Source organism: Scyliorhinus torazame, chromosome 4 (assembly GCF_047496885.1).
Source record: "Scyliorhinus torazame isolate Kashiwa2021f chromosome 4, sScyTor2.1, whole genome shotgun sequence".
Lineage (NCBI taxonomy): Eukaryota > Metazoa > Chordata > Chondrichthyes > Carcharhiniformes > Scyliorhinidae > Scyliorhinus > Scyliorhinus torazame.
Window position 1 is genome coordinate 136484672 of NC_092710.1, and position 27975 is coordinate 136512646.

At 46.7% G+C, this 27975-nt stretch overlaps 1 protein-coding gene across 4 annotated transcripts in view; it reads right to left on the bottom strand.

Annotated features, from left to right (window-relative positions):
- Positions 1–27975, bottom strand: part of sh3yl1 (SH3 and SYLF domain containing 1) — a 239990-nt gene that overhangs the window by 147435 nt on the left and 64580 nt on the right. The gene's annotated exons all lie outside the window — the stretch shown is intronic.

Here is a 27975-nt window from a genome sequence, read left to right on the forward strand (position 1 = left end):
ATGTGGGCTCACACTGCTGCTCCCATGCCCTGAAACCTCTATCTGAGGGTGTAACCATGTGGGACGTTCATATGCCCTGGGTGTCCTGAGCCCCGTCGCCCCCACCCACCCCTGCCCATCCTTCACATCCATGAGAGCGAGGTTAGAGGCAGGTCGGACTGGTGCTGCAGAAGTGTTTAATATTGAGTTTTTATAATAAGTGTGCCCTTCCCACTTACTATCTACTACACCCCTGCCAACTTGTGTCATCTATCTTTCTACTCTTTCATGATCTACCGATTTTTCAAGGTGTTACCCAAGGCAGCACGTCAGAAGTAGAGGCGGCCTGCTGCTTGTCTCGCCGTCAGCCCTGTAATGCCCTTGGCGGTCAAACTCTGGAGGGCCTCAGCCGACGTTCAGGTGTCACTGGTGATGACATGTCAGCATGTTTTGGCCGCTGCCCATGAGAGGCAGTAGTGTAAGATGGGAGGAGGGGGGATTTGGAAGGCTGAGGTATTCCTGCTCTGCCCCTGTAGGAGGCACGATCGCTTCCTCCTCCCTCAGGGTGCTCACTGGGCCCCGGGCTACTCCATCGGACGGAGTGGAGGCCAGAGTGAGCTCCTGAAGCGCCAGTGTCACCTCGCACCGCCAGGGAGGCCCGCCCTCGTCTAAACCATGGTCTCGATACCCTCAGCCATGGTGCAGTGAGACTGAGTCATGTCCCTCTGAGACTGGGATGTGTCCCTCGGTGACTGGCTAAGGTCAGTCAGCGCCCAGCCAATGCTCTCCATACCCTCAGCCATGATCCTTTGTGAATTAGACAAGCTCTGGAGCAATGTCCATGTGCACCTGGGACATGTCCGCCTGTGACTGGGCTCTCCAATCCTGCGCATCTGCCATCGACCGCATAGTGTGCCTGAAGCCTTGAGCATCCTGACCATGGCTGTGATGTCTTTCCCCAGGCCTTACACCGCAATGCCACCCTTTCAGTGTTGGCATGGGTGCCACGCAATGTCAGCACCGTCTCCTGCGCCTGAATGTGACTGAACTCCTCCAGCTAAACATGCAGGTGCTGAAATTGCTGACATCCCTTCCTATAGATTCGGACTTTGCTTCTGCACCAGTGATGGGATCATACTTTACAGAAGTGCAACTTCTGTCTGGGGGGGGGGGGGGGGGGGGGGGGGGAGAATAGCTGTTCCCTGGGATCGGGCAGCCCTTTAACCGTCTGGTCCCTCAGGAGTCTCTGCCTTTAACTGATGTGCTGCAGGAGCCTGACCAAGGTGAGAGTCCCGCTGATGGTGGATGTGCAGGTGAAAGCAGTGCCGAGACGTCTTCCCTGGAGTCATGCTCCAGGGTGTTCGGTGGGTCTGGATGGAGGGTAGAGATCCTGGACGGCCTGGCCTTGTCTGATGGAGATCCTACAAGTCTAATGACATAGGGTGAGATATTGGGAAGGACTGGTCTGTGGGAGACGAGTGACTCGCTCTCGGGACATCTGTGTTGCATTGGACACTCACTTGTTCGGCACAAGCTGAATTTCACTGCAACCATTGCCCTCTCCTTGGCCTCCCCTGTGAGTTGCAAGGCCCTTTTTTCTGAGGGGGCATGGACCCGAATATCTGGTATGCCCCCCTCCCTTCTGGTGCCTCGAGCAATTATGGGCCACTTTATCCTTGGGGACACAGAAAGGATATAGTGAGACACAGGGAGGCAGGATTGTAGGAGGCGCTGTAGCTGGTGGCATGGGTGTGGAAGGCTCATGGCCAAAGAGGACAATACATGTGTTGTGGATTCGTGGAGGGTGGGTTGTAAGGGAGATGCAGACAGATGAGATATTATTGGCCTCTAGGGGACTGGGGGCTGATGTGAGGAGTGAGGGACGGGAGTAATGCCAGCGGCATAGAAGTAGTTATTCACCCGAGTTGCTCTAAGCAGACAGTTCACCTTCCTTTTGTACTGTGTATTGGTCCTCCTGGTAAGGCTGGCAGCACTGACAGCCTTGATTACCACATCCCAGGCCTTTTTGAGAATGGCGGGCTTGTGTCTTCGTCCCAACCTGGGGAAAATTGCATCCAGCATTCAGTAGGTCTCTGACTCCTGGGACCTTGAAGCAGGTCTTTCAGCTGGAATGAAAGTCCGTGGTGAGTGGAGCGCTTAAAAGCTGCTCCAGCTTGTCAGGATGTTAACGCAATTCTCGACCACAGCGAATCTGACGACTGTGGGGCCGGGAATTGGACAGGTGCACATGGACAGTGTGCTGGTCCATTTTCATGACCTTAATTTCTTCGGGCCGGTGTTCGTAGCAGGAGTATGCGGTTCCCAGAATTCTACACCAGCGGCAGCACTTAGTCTCCAGAACAGATAATCCAGCCCTTAAGGTCTGCACGGTAGAACAGTGGTTAGCACTGTTCGAGTCCCACTTGGGTCACTGTCTGTGCAGAGTCTGCACGTTCTCCCTGTGTCTGCGTGGGTTTCCTCCGGGTGGCTCCAGTTTCCTCGCACAAGTCCCAAAAGATATGGGGCTGGATTCTCCGGTCGCTGATGGCAAAAACCCGTTCGGCGATCGGCCGGAGAATCACAGTTCCCGACCAAATCGGGGGAGGCGCCGCTATCGCAATGCTCCGCCCCCTCCAAAGCGGCATACTCGCAGAGTACGCTGCCCGACGTCTCGACGACCTCAGGACATTGCCTGAGACCCGCTCCCCGATGTTCTTCCCAGTCCAGCGCCGCCACAGTCGGGGGAGGGGTGATTCGCCGGCACAGTGGACATTATCAGAGGCTGGAGCCACTGTGGGGGTGTGGTCCGGGCGCGCAAGCCAGCCAAAGGTGGGGACTATATCGCGGGCCGGGTCTGCGAGCAGCCGCCGCCGCCATGTAGCAGGCAGCTGCCGTTGGCATGCGCGGCCACTAACCTGGCAATTCTCTGGCCCACATCGGCAGCTAGAACCATGTGCTCTACACTGCCGGCATGCTAGCCCCCGGCCAAACGGAGGATCGGTGGCCGTTTTACGCCATATTTTCTATCGTAAAACGCTGAAGTTCCTACACTAGCGTGTGGACTTAGCCTCAAAATTGGAGAATCCAGCCCATGCTGTTCGATGAATTGGATATTTTGCATTCTTCCTTTGTGTACCCGAACAGGCGCTGGAGTGGGACGACAAGGGAATTTTCACAGTAACTTCATTGCAGTGTTAATATAAGCCTACTTGTGACAATAATAAAGATTAGCAACAATAATCTTCAATAATCTTTACAATAATAAAGATTAGTAATCTGAAATTGTTGGCCAAAATAAAGCAGAAATCTTAAACAGAAAAAAAATGGCTGTTGAAGATATGGTACAATATGGAGTTGCAATGCACAACGAGGGCCACTTCTGTTAAAAATGAGTAACTCTGAAGAACTTCGGGTGTATCCACACAGCATTTAACACAACTACAATAAAATCAGAAATTTTGCTGAGAAAGGATTTGAAATTGATGTGAAGTACTTTACTGAAATACTTCAGTTATTTTGAGGAACTGCTAAAAGCACAATTCACAGATATTTGTGTTACATGAAACATTGCATAAATTAATGCATTGGATAAAGTTGGGAAAAATTGAAAACAAAGTGTTGTTACTTAGATGGAAGAAACAGGTTAAGCTTTTTTTTCGCAAAGATTAGCCATTGATTTCCTCCAATTATGGAATGTTCTACTTACAGTTGGGTTCTGAAGGTCAAAGAATTAAAGGTTTTTTGATTGAACTGTTTATTTTAAATATTTTTCATGTTTATTAATATGACTCAGCCAATGGTTGAAATCTTCTGTAAGGGACTTTGAAGGGACTGAGACTTCATAGAAAATAACAGATAATAATTCCCTTAAAAAGTTAGGTTTCAGGATGAAAGAACAGTTCTTTCTGCTGTGCTATCATGCTATGCTATCTGCTTGTGCTGTGAAGTCGTTATTCTAATCTAAACTGCGCAGTTGTCTATTGTTATTGGCCAGGGTTTAGAGAACCCCAAAGTGTATCATGGAGTTCACCTGACCCACAACTTTTAATAGATTGTGGTATGGGGAGCACACGGCTCACTCTACAGGGATGGTACAGCAGAAATGGAAAAGTATTTTTTAAAGCAAAACAATGTTTATTCTATGAACTCAAGTTAACCTTTTTAAAACAAACAGTGAATATCTTAGCAACCATTAATTCAAAGATAGCCCCCAAAGAATACAACACTGTGATCCTTTAAGCTGTCCTTTTAACATCCAAAAGACTTAACAACCTTTAAACAGAAGCACATCAGGGTTTACATTCAATACTGAAAACATTTGAATTTCTGAATTCACCAAATGATTAGTCCTTCATGGTAGAGAGCTCAACAATACAGCTGCTTTGGCTGACATGAGCTGCAACATACTGAGAAACGAAACCAAAACGACAGACACACCCAAGCTTATCTCAAAGTGAAACTAAAAAGCAGACGCAGAGCTCAGCTCCACCCATACTCTGACATCACTGCAGTAACATGAGCAGCTAACCATTTCTTAAAGCGACATTCTCATGACACTATGTACTGTGCATATTTGAGTTGAACTGTATCTTGAATTCAATCTGTAATTGCGAGAGATTTCGACTAAGCAGGGCGAAGTTGGAAACGTCTTAATATTTTGTACAAGAAAACGAATCTTCAGTAGACACACAAATTAAAGTGGCTAATTGATATTAAAACCCAATTTAAGTTCAGTCTCAAGTTCTGTTCAATTAATATATGTACGGCGACACAGAAATATATAAACGAAAAGTTCAGATCCAACACTCCCCTAACCACAAGCTTACCTTAGACACACATTGGCACCTCAATTGTGCACTAATTATGTAAAATTATTTAAAATAACCTCACCCCAGGATTTCCAGCAGGGTCACAGATATCAGGAGTGTGTGAGTAAAAGATTCACTGCCCCTTCCAATCTGGCATTTGTGGACCCAAAGTCCATTATATTCAACACTTTCAAAGGACATAATGAGTATAGTATAATTAGTATGGCAACTTGCTACTTTGTAAGATGGGAAATAATTCTTCTAATTCTTAGTTTGTTAGTTACCCTTTTGTGCCGACTCATTTTTGTTGTTCACAGTTTATTCTAAAATATCTTGTGATCTTCATTATATCCCATCATTTGAAAGTACTGAATCATATTTACCTCTGTAACAATTCTTTTGCTTCTTTGAAAACATTTTTTATTCATCTTTATCATGTAACATCATTGCCTGTCTTCTGATCCCTCTCAGACACATGGGAATGGATTTTACATTTCACGGGTGAGGAATTTATGTTTCTGAGAGAGTCAGGGAGGAGGAATGGAAAGTGAGAGGTACATTTGGTTCTGTCCCTGAAATCACAGATTGTAGAATCAAGTGTCAGATAGCCTATTAGTGGTCGTCAGGGGGAAGGCGATCATTTAGCAGTGAGAAAGGCAGCTCTGCGTCCAATCGGGAGTCTATGCCAGGACGCCATGCCATTAACAGGAGTTCGGTCACAGGTAAAGATTTAAAGGCCCTCTGCTCCCTCAATCTTTCTTTATCCCTTACGGCAAGCTCTAAAAGGTTAAAATACTTTACATTACCCTCATGCCACCTTCCTCAGCAGAAACTGCTGATTTCAACTGCCCTTGTCATAGCAGCTACAAAGCGCCCTTAATCCTTTTCACATCTGGGTCAAATTCTCCGGCCGTTAGGAATCACTTTTCCTGCCGGCAGTGCACCCTTGCCCACGGGTTTCCTTGTGGCAAAGGGTGGCTTCAATTGGAAATCCCATTGACAAGCGGCAGGAAGAGAGAATCCCGCTACCAGTGAACGGTGCGTCGCTGATAAACACACGGATGAGGGCCGGAGAATCCAGTCCCTGATGTCAGAAAATATAGCTGCCCACGAAAAATTGCAGATGACTGGAATGTTTACAAGCTCAATTCCATTTCTTGTGAATTAGTTATTTCAAACCAGCAGATGGGTTTCTGATTTCTGCACCCACTCGCCTTCCATGATCTAGGAGACTGGAATGGTGATGTTTTATTGCCAATCCTACATCATATGCTATTTCAACTACATCTGGAGGGAGTGGTTGGGGGGGGGGGGGGGGGGGGGAGATTGGGGAACACGTATTGATCGGCAGCCTTAAAATCCAGTCCATGAATGAGTTGCCAAAATTACAGAACAATATTGCAAATGCTGCCTCGTCAACAAGCAATTCAAGACTAGAATTTGGTCTACTACAACACCTCACAGCAACAGCATGATATCTCCAGAATATTGTCAGTAAAAGTCAACAGGACGAAACACATCCATCAACTTTTTAGCAATTAACCATTCAGCAATGAATCACCTTCATTAGGTTTCCTGTTGAATTCTGAGTTACCTTTTATTTATCCACGTAATACACCTCCCATACTTTATCCTACATCGGCTATAAATCAGCTTTCTACACCTCACTTAACGGTTTCCATCAGTAAATTTGCATAGTCTCTACCATTTCATTTATGAAAAGTATGTATAAATGGGAACTGATACAGAACAGAACCACGAGGGATTTTACTCTTTGCTTTCCCAAACAGAGGATCTTGTATTTACCATATTCTGCTTTCTTTTGCAAGCCAACAAGAGTTCAAACTGTCCAAACAGCTTGTGATAAATAATCTGTGAATTTTAATATCTGTAAAGTCCCACACACAGAGGGCTGGTGAACCCAGTTGGACTAGATTATTTTTTTAAAAAGCTATGGCAGGTGTATGGATACTGGTCTAATGAGAATAATTTTTTGGATTTCGTGAAACATCGAAATTTGGAGCAAAAATTTGAGCTCTGGGGCAGAGTGTGTGCATGGGGGCAGGGTAGGGCAGCAGTGGTCTGATAATTTGTCTTTACTGTGAACTCAGTGTGTTTTACTAAGCAAAAACTGTTGTTTAGTTATTTTGGCTTGTGAAATGTTACCAAGATCTCTAGAGGCTTTGCTTTGACATCGGTGGAAATACAAGGAGAATTCTCACACTGCGCATAAACATCAGTTGTAGAGGGAAAAAATATCTTTGCTGAACAAACATAAAAGGAAAGTCAAAGCAGAGTTTACATTCTTTCATTTAATGATTAGTATATTCTGTGACTGAATGGTGTCCGTAAAAGAAATTAAATGAGAAATTAGAATTTAGATACATCCACACGAAGAAAGTTTGGTGAGTCACTGCAGTACATCCTGTAGGGAATGATCCAGTTCAGAGTTCACAGTTTAAACATTCATGTATGCAAATGCTTAATGCTCTTGTATGACAATACCTTGTCCTCTACTGAAGACATGAACTAATGCAGTGTTTTTCAAACTTTGTTTCTGGGGACCTATTTTTACCAACCGGCCAACCTTCGGGACCCAACCTGGCCGACCTTCGCGACCCACACCGGCTGACCTTCACGACCCATGCCGGCCAACCTTCGTAGCCTACGCCAGCTGACCTGCTTGACCCCCATTTTCTCTTACCTTGTTTGCTGCTGAAAGAAAATGGAGGAAATGGTCTTGGGTCCCTTTGGCTCTCGTACACACTCCTCCAATGGAACCTGTTGGATGAAGGTGCAGCCTTCCGGTTTCGGAAAGTATGGAGCCTCCATCTATCCAAAGTTCTGCATTTTTTTCCTGTGAAATTTTATCAAATAAAACCCCCCAAACTTACAAAATAAAATAAAAATAAAATGGATAAAATAAATGAATAAAATAAAATGAATGAAACCACCCCGAACTTGTAAAACAAAAACGCTGCGACCGCTTAAAAAACAAAGCGGCCGCATTGCGCACGTGCATAGTTCTGCGCATGCGCACCGATGATCTAGCACGCATGCGCAGTGCGGCCGCATTTTCTTTACATGTTCACGGCCAGTTTGAAGGCCACTTGCAGCCGGTGTTATTAACAGCTGGCTGCTGCGGCTGTTACGCATGGATTTGCGCGATTGGGATCGCCGTGACGGACAGCTCCGCGACGCTCCCGACACACGGCCGTGACCCATCCGTGGGTCGCACCCCCGAGTTTGACAATGCCTGATCTAATCTATTTGAAACAAATGAGCACCTCTCATTGTAAGACACTAATGTCATATGAATGTGCTCAACACTCTGACATCAACATCACACACAGTAATTTCAAAAGTCACAGTAATGGTGTATAATGTAGCAATTGATAAAATGCACACCAGTAATATTTTTTTTTCTCAAGTGAATTAAACTACACCTAATGTACTGAAAATATACCAGAAAAAAATTAGCACTACAATTCAGAATATTATAAATAGTAAGGGACAGTGATTTATTTCTTTGCCTTCCACTTTCGTTTAAGTTTTGTTTAAAGTAATAATTATGTATGTTGCATTTTACAGTTAAAAGGACATTTTCTCTGAAATTACCATTTGTCTTGTAAAAACAGAAACCTGAATTTGCTGGGTTGCAGTCAATGCCAGTCCTCAAGTGTTCTGATTTTAGAAGGGGAGAGTATATAGGAAGAGTGGAGGGCATTACATTAAAAATGATTAATATAATTAATGAAGATGATTTGGTATTTACTTTATTTATGTACTGTGAATTGTAGTATTTTATTATTTTATCATGTTCAAAATAAATGTTCAAACACAAGATGATAAAAGCTAACCAGGTGGCGGTGATGTGCTGAGCAGACACGCATCAGATGGCTCTCCTCCAAACAGGCACTTTTAGTCAAATTTAGCCCCAAAATTCAGACTTCTTTCACCCATCAATAAGAAAGGGAGAGAATAGGAATAACAACATGATAGCAAACGGGAGATCGAGAAGACGCAGGGATGGCAGGAGTGAAGGAAAAGGCTATGCAAGAGCAGCGAGTGGACGAGACGGCGGATCCACAAGGGGAGGGGTCCCCGGCCACCCCAGAAAAGAGAAAGCGGGAGACTAACAACTCGAACAACAGCCTCTCCCCAACCCCTTCCCACTCGCCTGGAGATGGATGGAAGACGTTCCTCACCAAGGGACTGTTGGTGATGAGAGAGGCAATAAAGCTGGAGATCCAGGTGGTGGCCAAGGTGGCTGTGAAGGAGGCGTGGTCACCATGCAGATGGCGATCAACGGTCTGGGGAAGAAGCTGGAAGCTCAAGGGAAGAAGATCCAGGAGCTTGAGAAGGCATCGACAGACCAGGACGAAAGGATTGTTGCTCTGGAAGCTGAAATTAAAAGGTTGTTGACAACCCGGGGAGCCTAAAGGCGAAGGTCGAGGACCAGGAGAACTGGCACCAACACCAGAATATATGGATCATGGGCCTGCCAGAAGGGATTGAGGGCAGGGACCCGATGGACTATGCGGCCCAAATGCTGGGTAACCTGGTCGGGAGGGACAGCCTCCCCAAACCGCCGGAGATTGACAGGGCACACAGATCGCTTCCACCGAAGCCCAATTCCCCGCTGGGTCACTGTCTGTGCGGAGTCTGCAAGTTCTCCCCGAGTCTGCGTGGGTTTCCTCTGGGTGCTCAGGTTTCCTCCCACAGTCCAAAGACGTGCAGGTTAGGTGGATTGACCTTGATAAATTGCTCTTAGTGTCCAAAAAGGTTTGGAGGGGTTTTTGGGTTACAGGGATAGGGTGGAAATGAGGGCTTAAGTGGGTCGGTGCAGGCACGATGGGCCGAATAGCCTCCTTCTGCACTGTATATTCTATTACAACTTAAGAGTATGCTTTAGAATTGATTGGTTGTAGATTAGTTCTTGGTCTTATGTCTGCTTAAGTTTGTACTTGTAGTTTGGGGGCGGCTCGGTGGCGCAGTTGTTAGCACTGCTACCTCACAGTGTCGAGGACCTGGGTTTGATCCTGGCCTTGGATCACTGTCCACGTGGAGTTTGCACATTTTTCCCGTGTCTGTGCAGGCCTCACCCACACAACCCAAAAAGATGTGCAGGGTAGGTGGATTGGCCACACTAAATTGTCCCTTAAATGGAAAAACAATAATTGGGGACTCTAAATTTATTAAAGAAAGAGGTTTTACTTGTACTTTTGGGTTTTGATTGCTGCTGGTGCTGTTCAATTGAAATCAATTTATGAAAAAGAAATTTGCTTGAACGGCCGTTAACAAGTGTGCTGTATGAAATGTGCCCAGGATTTCACATGTAATTAATGAGACAGAAGTGTGTAATAACAATGGAAATCCACAAACATGCTTTTAAATATATTAAAGCACATGAAATGGATTACATACACAGAATTCTGGGCGCGATTCTCCAAAATGGAGACTAAGTGTTCACGCCGTCGTGAACGCCGTCGCGTTTTACGACAGTGCGAAATGGCCGCGGGGACTACTGATTCCGTCCCCCACAGGGGGCCAGCATGGTGCTGGAGCGGTTCACGCGGCTCCAGCCTCCCTTCCCGGTGCCAAATGTGGCGCCGTGTCAACCCGCACATGCGCAGTTGGGCCACGCCAACCAGCGCATGCGCGAGGGATTTCTTTAACGCTCCGGCCCCGACGCAACATGGTGGCCGGAAGCAGAAAACAAAGTAGGCCCGGGGAGGGAGAGGTCGGCCCGCCGATCGGTGAGCCCCGACCGCGGGCCAGACCCCATTGGAGGCACCCCCCCTCCGGTGAAGGAGTGCTTTTCCCTGCCCCACAGGCCGCACCAGACCCTTCGCGCAGAGTTCCTGCCGGCAGCGACCAGGGGTGAATGGCGCCGGCGGGACTCTGCCGTTTCCGCGCAGCCGCTCGCCTCCGGGCCGGAGAATCTGCAGCCTCTTACAGCGGCCTGTGACAGGCGCCACGCCAAATGCGGCGGCGGAAATGGCGCCGATTCTCCACATCTCGGAGAATCGCATCCCGGCATCGGGGCGGCGTGGCGCGGTTACAGCAATTCTCTGGCCCGGCGCAGGGCTCGGAGAATCGTGCCCAAATTACCAACACTACTTCTAAATGGCAAAATCAAAATTTACTTCTGGACAACAGATAAATATTGAATTCCCTGCTGTCACTGGTGAAAATTTAAAAGAAGTTCATAAATACTTGATGCTATTTGAGTGGATGAGAGGAAATGGTGATGGAATGTATGATTTATAAAGGTTCAGACATTACTAAAATATATGATGGAGGAAGGGGGTGATGTTATGCAATGAATTGAAGCAAGCAACCTTGAATTTTTATTGATGCTATTAAGAATACAATTAAACACAAGGAGCTGGATTTTCTGTAGCCTGACGCAGAAATCGGGATCGGCGATCGGGAGGAGAATGGATTCCGACAGCAGAATTGGGTAGGTGCCGGTTTGACACCGGTCCGCGATGTCCGGTCCAAACCGGTGTCATCAGGACATGCGACACACGCAGTTGCAAGACCGTTGGCGCGTCATCGGCCGGCCCTCTCGCGATACTCCGACCCGGATCGGCTGAGTTCCCAACGGCGCGAGCCACATGTGGTCTCAGCGGTCAAGAATCCGGCGTGCCACAGTGGCACAATTTCCAGCACCGCCACACCCGTCCGGGATCTGTGCTGTTGGCCGGGGAGCTTCTGCTAGGGCTGTGGGATCGGGGTGGGCAGGTTAGGTACCATGTTTTTCGGCACGACCAGAGCAGGCCGTCAGCCCTGCGCATGCGGGGCCCGGGACCTGGCCATTCTTCGGCCGTTTTCCATGCGATCCACGGGTGGTTCACGCCGCGCTGGTGTTAGCCTCTCACTGGTACCGGAATCATCAAGGGATTCGCGCCAATTTTCCTGTCGTGAAACACCCGAGGATTCTCTGTTGGCGACGGCATTTATCCACTGCAACGAAGAATTCTGCCCAAGAACTACATCCACTCACATTTGGCACTTTCTTTGGAGCCAGGAGGGATTCTTGCCAGGGGACTCGAAGAAGCCGGCAAGCCCGGATCAGGACACCCTCTCAGAATAACCCTACAGTACCCCCCAAAATCGCTCACAAAGATCCACTCGCAATCCCTCAAGTGAGTTACAGCCTGTTATTGGTTCACCAAAGCAACCTCCTCTCGCCCCACCCCTGCTTTCTGGGACCCCCCTTCAGGCCCTGCCCCTTGGCATTGCAAACCTGGAACTACTCCCTGGCACCATGGCAGCGCCAACTGTCCAGCCAGGTCCCTGACCACCCAGGGGATACAAAGGCCTCCGAGCATCCCTGCAAGGTCATCACATCGCTGCAGAGATTTCAACAGTGGCTATAAGAATTTCCTCATTGAGGAACCCTTGCACTTCAATCTCTGAGTGATGCCAGCTGCTTCTGTGGTGGGTGCAATTCAGCGATTGCGATGCACCCACCGGGGATCCAGGCACGCCGGGTTAATAGCGGGAGAGGACAGAAATTGAGATTTACGATGGTAAGTTCTTGATCTCACCCAAAAATGGCGAGGATATCATTAATCCGAATTTGCATTCATTACAATCTCATTAACGAGATTGAAATCGAATACCGCACCCTCCCGGGAATTGCCCGAATCCCCACATATGCGTTGTGTGGTCCGCCTTTTCTAAAACAGGAAATAGGTGCAAAACAGGGGGGGTGGGGGATGACTTCAGGAGAATCAGGTGGTTCAGGGCGCTGGAACTTCCAAGGTCGTGGGTCGGAGGGGTGTTTGGTCGGACATCTTTATTGTAGAAACCCAGAAAAGGGGTAACCATAGTTGCAGCCCGTCTGTTCTCGCAAACTCTTCCAAGACAGAGCCATGCTTCAGCTTCTCTACTGAAAGTCAATTCAAACTCGCTCCCATTAGCTGTGAAGGTACCGCAGTCCTAAACTTCTATACCACCAGGTCATGCCAGGACTCGAGCAGGGGCCTGTGGGGCATTTCACAATCTGCAGCCCACAGGTGCATCCGTGAGGTGACAGATGCTCTGTATACCGGGGCATCAGACTATATCAACTTCGTCCTGAACCAGGCCCATTAAGGTGCCCAGGCTGCAGGATTTGTCACCATCACCGGGATGCCCCAGTAGCATTAAAGAGTGCCCTGTGCTAACAGGAAGGGTTTCGACTCCCTGAGTGTTCAGATCTTGTACGACCACTGCCTCAGAATCATGCACGTCTGTACCTGCTACCCTGGGAGATTGCATGGCAGCTACATCCTGGGCACTGAGATCTCCGGTGGGCACAGGGAGATTAAAGGACCACCTCAGGATGGCGGGCTGGCTTGTGGGGTCAAGTGGTATTCGCTGAGGACATGGCTGATAATGACAGTGGGAGGCCTGAGATCTGAAACCGAGACAGACAGCCGATATAATGAGGCCCACGGTGCCACCCGCGCTATCATTGAGCGGTGTATCAGGCTGCTGAAAATATGGTTCCGATTCTTTGACCGCTCTGGCGGTTCCCGACAGTACGCCCCCAGAGAATCTCCTGCTCTGTGGTGGTCTGCTGTGCCCTCCACAGTCTTGCACAGCAAAGGGGCGGTATGCTAGAGGAGGGGGGAGGAGGAGGGGGAGGAACATGCGGTCTCGTCTGAGGAGATGGACCAGGAGGGGCTGGATGACGAGCCTCAGGATGAGCCGGAGTATGGAGGACAGGCTGCGGTGAAGGTTCGACATGTGAGGAGGACCAGGGAGGCCCCCATTGTTTTCAGATTCTCCGAGGACGAAGATGTGCCCATCAGCTCAACTCCACCCCCTCCCTTTCCACCCCTACCCGACCACTCTGTTTCCCCCTTCAGGGGGACACATCACTGCAGGGTGATGGGCCTGTGTTGCTACTGTCAGCGGATCACTCTACAAGGCAGGAGAGTGATGATAACTCACTGTGAGGAAAGCTCTGGTGCTCCTCAGGATCTGATAAAGTCTGACTCCTGTCTTTCCGCTCACACCCATCTTCTGAAGCGGGTCTATATCGGGGGCCTTTGAACCTGGACCACTTCTGCCCAGATGGTGGTGGTTGTTGGGTGTGCAGGCAGGCCCGCTGTGGATATTAACAGAACAGAAGCTTCATACGTATCAGCATACCATGTTTTAATGGTGAACATTTCAATGTGACAGATTTCCATTCACCCTAACTACAAATATTGCCCTAACCAATGCCCAGTAAATGCTCCTCCCTCTTCTTGCTCTTTTGTGGTCTAGTGCTACGTCTAGGTGTGTCCCCAGGATGCACATCAGAGATGGAGGGAGCCTGTTACTTTCCATGCCCTGTGGCATTTGATCCCCTTGGTGGATGTCCTCTGGAGGACCCTGGCTGATTTACCTGTATTACAGGTGTTGCCGTGTCACCCAGTTCTGCCCGCTGCCCTGGAGATTCGCCGGTGTCAGGAGGGGGGGGAATTCAGAAGAACTGGAGACAGTCATAGTCTCTTTGGTGGCAGGCCCCGGGTTGGCCTCAGCGCTTCCTTCTCCCTGGGTGCGCATAGGGCCCTGATGGACTCCATGGCATGGACGAGCAGCTGGAGTGAGCTCCAAAACCTTTTGAATCATTTGGCTCTGCCAGTCCTGGAAGTCCCCCATTGTCTGCAATGGCATCAACAGCCTCAGTGACGTTCCTCAGTGACTGGGCCACACTCTGGAGTGGTTCGGCAATGTCCACCTGGAACACATTCCTCACAGACTAGGACATGATGTCAAAGCCTTCATCATGGTCGTCACAGACTGAGCCATGCCTTGGACACCACCACTCAAGGCATGGACGTCATGCTACAGGTTTTCCATTGCAGCCGCGACATTAGCAGTGTTGGACTCAGTGTCACGCATTGCCGACACCATTTCCTGCGGCTGAAGGCTTTGGGATTCCTCCAAATCACTGGAATGTCGCTGGAATGTCACTGCTCTGTCCTATCATCTGCAACAGCTCAGGAGAACCTTGGCATCTGGTTAGAACCCAGGTGTCTTGGAATTCAACAGAACTCCAACTGCTGTCTCTTTTGGATGTTCCTGCCTCCACCTGATGTGCATCAGCTGACATTTGGTGTTCACCAGATCGTGCCCCAAAGCCTGTCCACTCATGTCGCCCACCGAGGAGTGAATTGGCGGAGGAGGGGGGAGATTGCCTTGAAGCATTGCCGGTGTTATCGTCAGAGCTGAATGGCCCGGCCTCATCAGATGGTAATCCTGGGAGAGAATGGACATGTGGTCAGTGAGAGGAAGGATCGTTTTGTGGAACATAAACAACTCACTTGAGACAGGTCATCTGGGTGAAGGGGCAGTGGATCCTCATTCTCTAGCGCAGGCCAACCTCGCTGTTGGTGACTGCTCTCTCCTCGGACAACCCCGCGATCTCCAGGGCCTTGTGGATATGGGTTCAGGACTCGAATCTCTGGGACTCTTCCACCCCCATCTTCGCCCTTTCCCACTTATTATGGGATATCTTCTCCTGCGGGAACAAAGAGAGGGTATTGCGAGCCAAAAGCTTGATGGGTCAGAGGGGTCTATAGCAGGTGGCATGCGTGGGCACCACACCTAGACATGAGGTGGCTATGCTGGTGAGTGCCAGGGGATTCTGAGGAACAAGCTTGAAGATAGGATATGGGAAGGGTGGTGGAGAGGGGGGGGGGCGGGGGGTTTGGGAATTTGAGGGGTGTCATGTGGAACTGATTCCAGGAGAGAGGTCACATATCCTTACAGCTCATTAGAGGTGGTTTGTCTGCTTCCGACACTGGACACCGGTTGTCCTGTTCATGCTGCCTGTACTGACAGCCTCTGACACTGCCTCCCAGCAGTCATTGCTGACCCTGTTGCTGGATCTCCGATGCCCTCAGGGGAACAAGGTGCCCCGCCTCTCATGGATGGCGTGGAGAAGCCTCGGCATCGGCAAGCGAGGAGCAGGTCTACGCGCTGCCATGTTTGTGTGTTGACTGGGAGTGTGTGGTAATGGAGTGTTTAAAAGCAGCTCACTCTTGTTAGTGGCGAGCAGCAGAGGCGCGAGTTTGGCAAATCAGATGGCGAGGCAGCCAGGAATGTTGAGATTCACATGGGGGCTCATTTTTGGGCCTAAGTGCCGTTGAATGCAGGCCCCAATCTTGGCAATGCAGCCAACGTGAACACCATGCCAATTGCGTCCAAAAGTGGACTTTAACTTTTGTTCGCTGAACCCCCCCCGCAGTGGTAAAGTTCCTCTAGTATAGGCGTGCTGGTCAAGCATCTATTCAGGCACCAGAGTTGAAAAAGATCCAGTCGAAAACAATGCTCTCAGGCTGCACATCTGCTCTTTCTAGGAAGCACTTCAGATTAGAAAAAAACCACTGTGGAGAAAAAAGTACTCATACAGAGCGCCTGCTCTTTCTAGGAAGCACTTCAGAATGGAGGGAACCCCAGGAGAAAAAAAAACTGCAGTTAGAAACAACAGCTGCTCAAAGCACTTTAGAACAAAGGAAAAGCCTCTATGAAACATCTGCAGTTAGGTATACCACCTATTCAAATGAGTATGTGCTTCAGAGTTAATGAACCGTGTAGAGCTATAAAAACAAAGCTAATTCCTCCTTTGAAATAGCCTGGATCTGTCAATTAAAATGAGTGTTACAGGCCCGTGAATATACATGTAAACAATACAGTTTAAAGCTTTAGGCTTCTCAGCAAGCTCAGAGGCTTGAAAAAGTTAAAGGGAAATGAAACTGCCTTCAAAGGTTACCAACACATCAGAGAGAAGTCCTTGAACTCCATCTGATAGATCTTCGAACTTGACATGCTGGGAGAGACACCAATGATTTTCAAATTAGATTAAAATAAATGCGAATGAGTTGTGATTAGGTTCTCACCCTTTATGGGCGAGATCCTAATCACGCCACCTGGAATTGGCCTGGAAAATGGGAAATTGCTTTACGCCTGGCGCAAATCCTGTTTTGGGGTTCTCCCACAATTCTCCCGACAAAATGGATTTTATGCCAGGCGCAAAGTAATCAGAGAATTACCCGCTTATTATTAATTTTTCTTGATTTAAACACGTATTCCAGATATTTACTTGACTTCCTTTCTCTGGTGGATTTTTAACTCGTTATTTTCCAATACCAGGCAAGATTTTTTTTTTTTTATAAAGCAAATTTCTGTTGTTCAGGCCTGACAAGTTTTAACTGTAGTGTCCAAGATCAACATCAAGGCAAATGTAAACAGCACTCTGTCCATACAGAAAACATCAGGGACCCAATCTAACGACCTCACCGCACTTGATTCTGGTCACGACCAGGCCAGTAAATCTCACAAGAGACTCTCGTTGCGCCTCGTGAGATCTAACAAGATCTCATGAGCTGTTGCGATCTGGATCCCGCCTTCAAAGGGTGGGATCCAGATTTGCATATTCAATTGGATAGTTATTCTCACTTGAATATGTTTGCGCCAGAGTTACCCAAGGCATAGAATCTAACGGCTTCGCCTCAAAAGGCAGCACGGTAGCACAGCGGTTAGTACTGTTGCTTCACAGCGCCAGGGTCCCAGGTTCGATTCCCAGCTTGGGTTGCTGTCTGTGCGGATTCTGCACGTTCTCCGTGCGTCTGCGTGGGTTTTCCTCCGGGTGCTCCGGTTTCCTCCCACAAGTCCCGAAAGACGTGATGTTCGGTGAATTGGACATTCTTAATTCTCCCTCAGTGTACCCGAACAGGTGCCGGAATGTGGCGACTAGGGGCTTTTCACAGTAACTTCATTGCAGTGCTAATGTAAGCCTACTTGTGACAATAAAGATTATTTTTAAAAAGACATTGAGAGGGCACCATTTAGCACTGGCTTTCACAAATGTGGACCAGGTGTACCAGCACTTGGGGGATCGCCAGGTGATCAGGGGCACCTAGTTGGGCTCTGGGCAGGGTGATACTCTGGCACCCCTGATGCCACATGGACACCATGGCACTGCCAGCCTGGCACCCTGACAGTACCACCCAGGCGCCCTGGCAGTGCTACTGCCAGGATGCCAGGCTGGAAGTGCCAATGTGATCAGGTAACATCTTGCCCATGACATCTTGCCCATGCCGGGGATCAGGGGTGCGGTAACTCTATGACCTCATCATTGGTAAGTTGGGGCACTTGTTGGGGTGTTGGTGAAGTCCGGAGGCCACGGTTGGGGGGGGGGCAAAGATCTGGGCGCCATTTCTCTTCCTGCACTGGTGAGCTGAGCTTGTTAAGTGCAGAAAATGGGTCTAAGTGCTGCCTCAGTGGGACATTCCCTACCGAGGCCCAAAAATGAAGCAGAGTCCCATTTAATAGCAGGGTTGTTCTCAGCACTGCAAGCACCAGGAAGCACCCCGCTAAACGCGCCCAAAACGGGAATTTTCATTAAATCGCAGCCCAGATCTCATCAACGCAAAATCATTTCAAGCATGAACTGAAGAGATTCTCTTAAATATCTTCAATGATATAAAATGCTAAGGGGAAAAAAAGGTTATTTGAACCCTGCCACTCACACCTCATCGTAGTTATTTGCAAATTTTCTGCCTGGCATTTGTATGTCACACACCCTAACACAAACAGCACTGCTACAAATCCAGACTGCCTGACATGATTTGCCATGGTGCACACTGTGTCTTTTAGACCCATGGCAGCATTTTTGAAGTGGAAAACCACAATTCCACCTATTTTCCTCTCATTTATGCACAGAAAACGGGTGAATAGCACCAATGCAACAGGAGAAATTTCCAATGTACAGCTCAGACATAAAAAAAAAAAGGAGGATTCGGCCAATATAAGTTTTATGCAAGCACCACTAACATAAAACAATCAATATCATGATAATCCATTTTGCAGAATGGCAGAGGTTTTGTTTCATACGTATTTGTCTTATAGATTTTATTTGAAAATCATTTGAATGAAATAAAATAGCAGACAAAACTTTGAATAAAAATTTGCATTTTGCTAAACTTTTAGCATCACAAGTTGGTTCACAATTAAATGTAAAGAAAAGGGCACCAAGCAAAGAAGGGAGAGAGTAGGAGGGATGCTGAGTAGCAACATTGGAATTTGAGAACGTTTCTAAGGATTTATAGACAGAAAGAAAGATGAAGAGCAGGGAAGATGTCGTTAGGGAGAGACCAAGATCTGCCAGTTGCATAGATGGGAAGATGTATCTTATAATGATCAGAAGTTTAAAAAAAACATAATTAGGAAAGAAAGAGGAAGTACAAAATTAAATAATCAAGACATAGCATTATAAATAGTAAAGTATTCCACAAACACACAAATAAAAAAGAAAAACCAAGTTGGGGATACTTCCACTGAGGGAATCAGAAGATAAATTTACATGTGCTGGCAGCAAAACGGCAGAAATATTGAATTGTGATTTCGTCTCAATATTTATAAGAGACTAAAAAGGTGGACAAGACATTAGAAAAGATTTTAAAAAATGAAGACATTTGAGATAAAGGGGACGTAATAATTGATAAACTAAACACTAGTAAAGAGAAAACCCATGACCCACATGGATTGCATTTCGAGAAGAAAGGAAGAAATAGCAGAGGTGTGAACTCCCATGTATAAAATTTAACGAGAAAAGAAAATAGTGGCAGGGACTGGCAGACGGCTCATGCTAATCCTAGATATGAAATGGCACATAGAATAATCCAAGAAACTGTCGACCAATTGGCTTAATGTCAGTGTTTAAAAATAGATAAATGGAATATTTACTCAAAAATGTAACGGAACATGGGATCAAGGCAAAGTGGGAGGAAGAGTTGGGAGAGGGTATGGAGGAGGGGTTCTGGGGTGAGGTGCTCCGGAGGGTGATCGCTTCCAGCTCGTGCGCAAGGTTGGGGCTGATACAGCTGAAGGTAGTATATGGAGTACACCTCACAAGGGCCAGGGTGATCCGGCTCTTTGAGGGGGGAGAAGATGTATGTGAACATTGCAGGTGAGGTCCCACAAACCACGTTCATGTGTTTTGGTCCTGTCCAAAGCTGGAGGATTAATGGAAGGAGGTTTTTAGGGTAATCTCTAAAGTGGTGCACGTGAAGTAGGCCATCTGGCCCGTCAGCCTGCTCCGCCATTCAATGAGATCATGGCTGATCTTTTGTGGACTCAGCTCCACTTTCCGGCCCGAACACCATAACGTTTAATTCCTTTATTCTTCAAAAAACTATCTGTCTTTATCTTAAAAACATTTAATGAAGGAGCCTCAACTGCTTCACTGGGCAAGGAATTCCATAGATTCGCAACCCTTTAGGTGAAGAAGTTCCTCCAAAGCTCAGTCCTAACTCTACTTGCTCTTATTTTCAGGCTATGCCCCCTAGTTCTGCTCTCACCCGCCAGTGGAAACAACCTGCCCACGTCTATCCTATCTATTCCCTTCATAATTTTATATGTTTGTATAAGAACCCCCCCCCCCCCCCCCCCGCAACCTTCTAAACTCCAATGAGTACAGTCCCAGTCTACTCAACCTCTCCTCGTAATCCAACCCCCTCAACTCTGGGATTAACCTAGTGAATCTCCTCTGCACACCCTCCAGCACCAGTATGTCCTTTCTCAGGTAAGGAGACCAAAACTGAACATAATACTCCAGGTATGGCCTCACTAACACCTTATACAATTGCAGCATAACCTCCCTAGTCTTAAACTCCATCCCTCTAGCAATGAAGGACAAAACTCCATTTGCCTTCTTAATCACCTGTTGCACCTGTAAACCAATTTTTTGCGACTCATGCAGGAGCACACCCAGGTCTCTCTGCACAGCTGCATGTTTTAATATTTTATCATTTAAATAATAATCCCTTTTGCTATTGTTCCTATCAAAATGTATACCCTCACATTTGTCAACACTGTATTCCATCTGCCAGACCCTAGCCCATTCACTTAACCAATCCAAATCCCTCTGCGGACTTCCGGTATCCTCTGCACTTTTTGTTTTACCACTCATCTTAGTGTCGTCTGCAAACTTGGACATATTGCACTTGGTTCCCAACTCCAAATCATCTATGTAAATTGTGAACAATTGTGGGCCCAACACTGATCCCTGAGGGACACCACTAGCTACTGATTGCCAACCAGAGAAACATCCATTAATCCCCACTCTTTGCTTTCTATTAATTAACCAATCCTCTATCCATACTACTACTTTACCCTTAACGGCATGCATCTTTATCTCATGCAGCAACCTTTTGTGTGGCACCTTGTCAAAAGCTTTCTGGAAATCCAGATATACCACATCCACTGGTCCCCGTTATCTCACTGGTAATGTCCTCATAAAATTCCACTAAATTAGTTAGGCACGATCTGCCCTTTATGAACCCATGCTGCGTCTGCCCAATGGGACAATTTCTTGATGATAGATTCCAGCATCTTCCCTACTAGTTAAGCTAACTGGCCTATAATTACCCGCTTTCTGCTACCTCCTTTTTTAAACAGTGGTGTCACGTTTGCTAATTTCCAATCCGCCGGGACAACCCCAGAGTCTAGTGAATTTTGGTGAATTATCACTAGTGCATTTGCAATTTCCCTAGCCATCTCTTTTAGCACTCTGGGATGCATTCCATCAGGGCCAGGAGACCTGTCTACCTTTAGCCCCATTAGCTTGCCCATCACTACCTCCTTAGTGATAACAATCATCTCAAGGTCTTCACCTGTCATAGCCTCATTTCCATCAGTAACTGGCATGTTATTTGTGTCTCCCACTGTGAAGACCCACCCAAAAAACCTGTTCAGTTCCTCAACCATTTCCTCATCTCCCATTATTACATCTCCCGTCTCATCCTCTAAAGGTCCAATATTTACCTTAGCCACTCTTTTTTGTTTTATATATTTGTAGAAACTTTTACTATCTGTTTTTATATTCTGAGCAAGTTTACTCTCATAATCTATCTTACTCTTCTTTATAGCTTTTTTAGTAGCTGTCTGTTGCCCCTTAAAGATTTCCCAGTCCTCTAGTCTCCCACTAATCTTTGCCACTTTGTATGCTTTTTCCTTCAATTTGATACTCTCCCTTATTTCCTTAGATATCCATGGTCGATTTTCCCTCTTTCTACCGTCCTTCCTTTTTGTTGGTATAATTAGGGTGTCGAACCAGCTGAGGTTGCAAACGGGTGCGGAGGCAGATGTTGTAGTCTTCGCCTCGTTGATTGCCCGAAGGTGGATCCTATTGGGATGGAGATCAACCTCTCCACCCTGTGCCCTGGCATGGCAGGGGGACCTGCTGGAATTCTTGACTCCTGAGAAGGTCAAATTTGAACTGAGGGAAAGGATGGAGAGGTTCTACAATTCATGGGCGTTATTCATTATGCACTTTCGAGAATTGGATTACATCGAACATTTGGGGGTTGGAAGGGTTGGGGGAGGGGGACGATATGTGTTAATGGTGACTATGGGTGATTCCTGATTCCTTTTTGTTATTTCTTTATGTTAACATGCGGGCTGCTGTATGGGGGTTTGATGGGAGGATGGGATTGTTGTTATTGATATGGGGATTGACATTGCATTCGTTACTGATTATTGTTTATTGTTGGTGGGCGTACATTTGGGAGAAAATGTGGAAAAGGACAAGAATAAAAATATATATTTTTTTTAAATATAACGGAATACATTTCAAACCGAACATTATAGTGAATTTCGAAAAGGAATGTCACACTTGAGCAACATTATTGAATTCTTTAAACGTGTAGGAGAAATGGTAAAGAAGAGCAAAGTTGTAATATAGTTGGATTTTCAAAAGACCTTCAATAAGTTAGTGCATAGTATGACTTATGACTAAGTTAAGGACATGAGATCAGGAGACACGGGGCAGAATGGATAACAAGTTGCCTGCAAAAAAAAAGATAGATATAAGGTAATTACTCAGATTAGCAAAATGTGAGAAGTGGTGTTCCACGAAGATCAGTGCTGGGGCCACTGTGGTTCACCATTTACGTAAACAATTTGGTCTAGGGCTTCAAAAGTACAATTTCAAGATTTGTGGGTGACACTCAATTGGGGACTTGGTTAACACCAACAAATAATGTGACATAATACAAGACAACATTAATAAACTTACAGAACAGCCATTTATTTCGCAGATGAATTTCAATATAGGTGAGTGTGAGGTGGTAGGAGCGATAAGGTGACCAATTCGTATTTGGACAACAAGGCAGGAATTTTCCACCCCTTCACTGGCGGGATCTTCTGGTCGTGCTGATGTGAAAAGAGATTTCAATGGCTCGTCGGCCGGCCCCGCTGCAGTTTCCCGCCACAGCGAGGCCGGTAAGCCATCAAAAGTTCCTTTAACATCGGCAGGACCAGAAGATCCCACCAGCGTGAAGGGCTGGAAAATTCTACCTAAGAGTCTAAATGCGGTAGAGAAGCAAATGGGATTGTAGGGTGGAGATGCACAGAAATTATCATAGATTATCATAGAATTTACAGTGCAGAAGGAGGCCATTTGGCCCATCGAGTCTGCACTGGCTCTTGGAAAGAGCACCCCACCCAAGGTCAACACCTCCACCCCCTCCCCATAACCCAGTAACCCCACCCAACACTGATAACAATTTTGGATACTAAGGGCAATTTATCATGGCCAATCCACCTAACCTGCACATCTTTGGACTGTGGGAGGAAACCGGAGCACCCGGAGGAAACCCACGCACACATGGGGAGGATGTGCAGACTCCGCACAGACAGTGACCCAAGCCGGAATCGAACCTGGGACCCTGGAGCTGTGAAGCAATTGTGCTATCCACAATGCTACCGTGCTGCTAAATTAGTGAAATTACTAGAAGTGGTCTCTTTTGAAGAAGTCATATTTTACTCCAAATGCTAAATTTTTCTCGCTTCACAGATGCTATCAGACCTGCTAAGTATTTCCAGCATTTCTGTTTTTACTAATTAATGCAGTGACTAGTCATATACCCAGACCAACTATAGATAATGGGACAGATCACCGTAGTGTTTTTACTGTCTCTAATGGTTTCATGTGCCTGGTTCACTCTCTGAATGAAGGTAATGCCTATAATTAGATCACACAAAAGTACCCAACAAAGCATCGACTGCCATTCTATTTTACACTCCATCCAAGCAATCTTTTATTGGAGCTGTGAAAAAAAAAACAAGTCCTGTAAAACCAGCACAGTATGGCATCCTATTAACGGAGAGCGTCAGGTATTTCTGGTTTTGCAACAAGAAATCATATTTAGTGCTCTAGAGAACTATACCCATGCAATTAGTGAAACACACCGATTGGTTCACCGCAGTGTTCTATTTTTGCCACAGGTTTAGCAAAACCCTGGCAATATTATAGTATGGGGAAGATCAGCAACTGAAAGGATAAAAGAGCCCAACTCCATACGACTCCAAGTGTAAAAAAGACTAGTTCACTGAATATTTTTTGAGAATATTTAAAAGGACAGTTAAACAGAGAGTGGGTAAGGCAACGTCGCATCACAGATAAGGTGGAACTTTTTAAACACGATTTCTGTTGAAAAATCACTCTGTTATAATCCCAGGTCTGAAGAGCCCCCAGTTAACTTCAATGTGATAAGACAGAAGTAAAATTATGGACTGCTTCCTTGCCTCGTTGATTTTAACTGTCAACTAGTATTATGTTACTTATACTGGAACAACAAACAACATGCCTGTCTGCAAGAAATCCCAAAAATAGATGCCAAAAATTACAAACCAGTATCCTTTCCAGCAATCAAAATAATGTTCATGGAAATCCAGCTATTTGGTTGCCAGCTGGCTTAAGCACAAAATTGGTTAACCTGTGATGCTCCCAAATGCAAGACCTATAAATGCCTGTCAATGTCAATGGTTGGAATCAAATAACAACACTGAAGATAAAGACCCTGTCTTCGAACCATTTTCAGCCAGGAAAAGGAAAATATTTTTTTTTAACTGTTTTAAGTTCAACAGTTCCCTGTTGAATAAACCATTTGTTTAAAAAAAAATTCACGTTGCTTAATTTTATTATGTATATCATGATTTTAAATCCATAGACACTTAGATGGCAAAAGGGGGAATTTGCTATTCCTCACACTGTTATTTTTCTGAGATTTTACTTGAAAAGGGTACCAATTCTGTTTTGACATTAGAAAATTAAATGCAAGTATAATAGCATTTGTCAAATTAGTTTGTCTTCATATTTTCATTTTACTGAAACATATAAAAATATGGGGCGGAATTCTCCATTTCTGCGGTTAAGTGCCGATGGCGACGTGGGACCCATGGTGTTTCACAACCGGCAAATCGGCGTGAACCCCTCACCGATTCGAGTTCGGAGAGGGGCTAGCATTGGCGCCCCTTGAAATGCCCGCAGATTGCACAGACAATGGCGGGAGAATGGCCATGTCCCAGGCCGCGCATGCGCACAGCTGCCGACCTGCACCGGTCGGGTGTACAACACGGCGCCTGCCGAGCATGTAACCTAACCCACAAACCGTGACCCCCACAGCCCAACCCCTAGCCACCCCCCACCAGTCCCCCCAGCCCTACCAGATGCCCCCCTGGCCAGTAGCACAGATCCTGGCCGAGAGTGGCGGCGTTGGACACAGTCCGCAGCCAGCACACCGGCTCAGACCACACGTGTCCCGCGCCATCAGGAACTCGGCCCATCGGGTGCAGAGCATTGCAGGTGGGCAGGCCGATAATGCGCCAATGGCACTGAAATGACATGCGACGCGCATCACATGACGCCATTTTGGAGGGGGCGGAGCATGGCTGACCGCCGTCAAACCGGCGCCGGCCCCGATTTTGGAGACGAAGTCCATTCTCCACCCAATCGCTGAACGCGATTTCGGATTTGGGCTACGGAGAATCCCGCCCGTGATCTATCTTTTACATTCCAGTCTGAAAAGAGTACTGTAGTGCAGACTACTGTCATTGCTTTAAGGACATTACTGTAACTAAGGGTCATTGTTATTTCTTGAATCAGGGACTTCCAGTGGCGACCATATGCTGATCGTTTGCACATAGGGCAGCTCCTGCTTGAAGATTTTGGTGTGGCCTTTTCTGCCCAATTTCGTCTTTGGTCGGGAAGGTTGAAGGATAAGTGTTGGGGAGCGAATTACCCTCCGCGGTGGAAGAGCGATGGGTTATTTTACACAGCAGAGGTCGAAGAGGCGGTCGTGTTGGAGATGGAGGGTCTACATGACACAGTTGCAGAAGATATGGAAGCGGTTGGGGCTTCATCACTGTCCACCCCTTTGCCAGTGGAGCAATTGATGGGAGTGATTAAAAGAGAACTTCTGCAGCATTGGATAGAGATACAGGAGGATTGGTCGTGGGCGAGTGAGGGAGCAGTTGCTCCTCTTTGCGATGCCATGGAACGAGTGCCGAAGTGCCTGGAGTCGCAAGGTATGACTATTAAAGAGGTGGAAAGGGCGGCCACGGACCACAGTGATTGGATTGTGGAGTTGGAGGCGGAGGTGACGATGCTGGGTGCAGCCTGCAAAGGGCTGAATACAAGGGTTGACGACCAGGAGAACCGGTCCAGGCAACAGAATGTTTCGGAGGGGGTGGAGGGAACAAGTGCCACAGTCTATGTGTCAAAGATGTTGGCGAAGTTGGTGGATGGCGGGGTCTGCAAGAAGGCCCCAGAGGTGGATTGGGCACATCGATCGCTACGGCATAACCGAGAGCAGGAGAGCCATCGAGGGCGGTAGTGAGGATGCACCAATTCCAGGTGAAGGATCAGATCTTGAGGTGGGCGAGGACGCTGAGAAAGTGCACTTGGGGGGGCCAGTGGATCCAAATATACCAAGACTTTGGTGCTGACCTGCCGGGTTGGCTTCAATTGGGCGACGGTGGTGCTCTTCCGAAATACAGTTTGGATTGGCGTGCTGTATCCGGCCAAACTTTGGGTGGCTTTTAAGAGATAGGAGCATTATTTTATGTCGCCTGAAGAGACACACAGTTTTATTAAAGAGCGTAGTTTGGAGACGGGTTGATGGGGGAATGGAGTTTTTGATGGTTTTTTAAAAATAATATTTTCCAATGTTTCTTTTTTCCACATGCTTGCCTTGTTGGTGTTTTACAATGGTTGAGGGGGAGATGGGTTGGAATCCTGTTTTGGCCGGCCCACTCATGTTTTTATGCCAAAAGCACGGATGTACAGGGCGCATAACATAAGTGTACGTGGCGGGCAAGTGATCTGCTGTCTACTGCCGCTTCTGGTGGGAAGATTCCATAGTTTGCATTTACAGGCAAGTCACAGCCGACATTCTCAACTTAAAAGCCGGTCACGGGCGGGAATCTTAAAAGTCGGTCATGGCTGTTAGGCGCTTCTGCTGCAATCGTGAAGTCTGCGAGCAATCGCTCCGTGACCCTCCCGACACCCGCTCGCGATCCAACCACAGCTCAGGACCTGCAGTTTGGAAAGCCCTGGTTTAGAGGAATACATTTGAATCCTTAGAAAAGAAAATGGATTCTGTAAAAAGCCAGAGTGAAAACCAAAAAATAATAATATCCAGTTTCCAGTATTATTCTACAATGTAAAATGTATTACTTTCTAAATCATTGGGATAAGATTCTATTTATTTTATTCAAGAGCACAAATATTCAACTAAAATAAGATCCGTAAAGCTCATCAGGACCACCAGCTCTGAAAACGGTTCATAATATAACCATGGAAATCAATGAACTATTCGAAGTACAGAAAAAAACATTAAAAAGGGCATATAAAGTAGCAGAGCCATGGATGCAAACAGAAAACATGTTTTACAGCTTATTTGTTGAATATATTGGTGTCAGTTTTAAAATGAGATTGTACAGTAGTCCTAGATTTGGAGTTTTTAAACAGTGTAATTTGGGCCTCTTTAAAGGGTTAAACTGAGTCATACAAGGATAAATGCTTCCCCAATGCTTACTCATTTAAAACAAATAGAGTGTCTGAAGATTGATGAAAACTGACTGCTCTTTATCTTATACAGCTAACGAGTCTGTATTTATGAATATGTAAACACAGCCAGGAAGTGTCCAGGTCACCTAATAACAAAAGGAAATAAGAATGAAGATAAGTTCCTTTACCAAATTTGGTGAAAACCAAATGAAAACACGAAGCTATTAAGGCAAGTAGTCAGTTTTCAAATGTTAGAATGTTTACAAGTTCGCTGCAGTGTTCTGCTGCCCTTATGGGCCCATTACTGAAAAGGAATTCAAACAAAGACAAAGACAAGACACA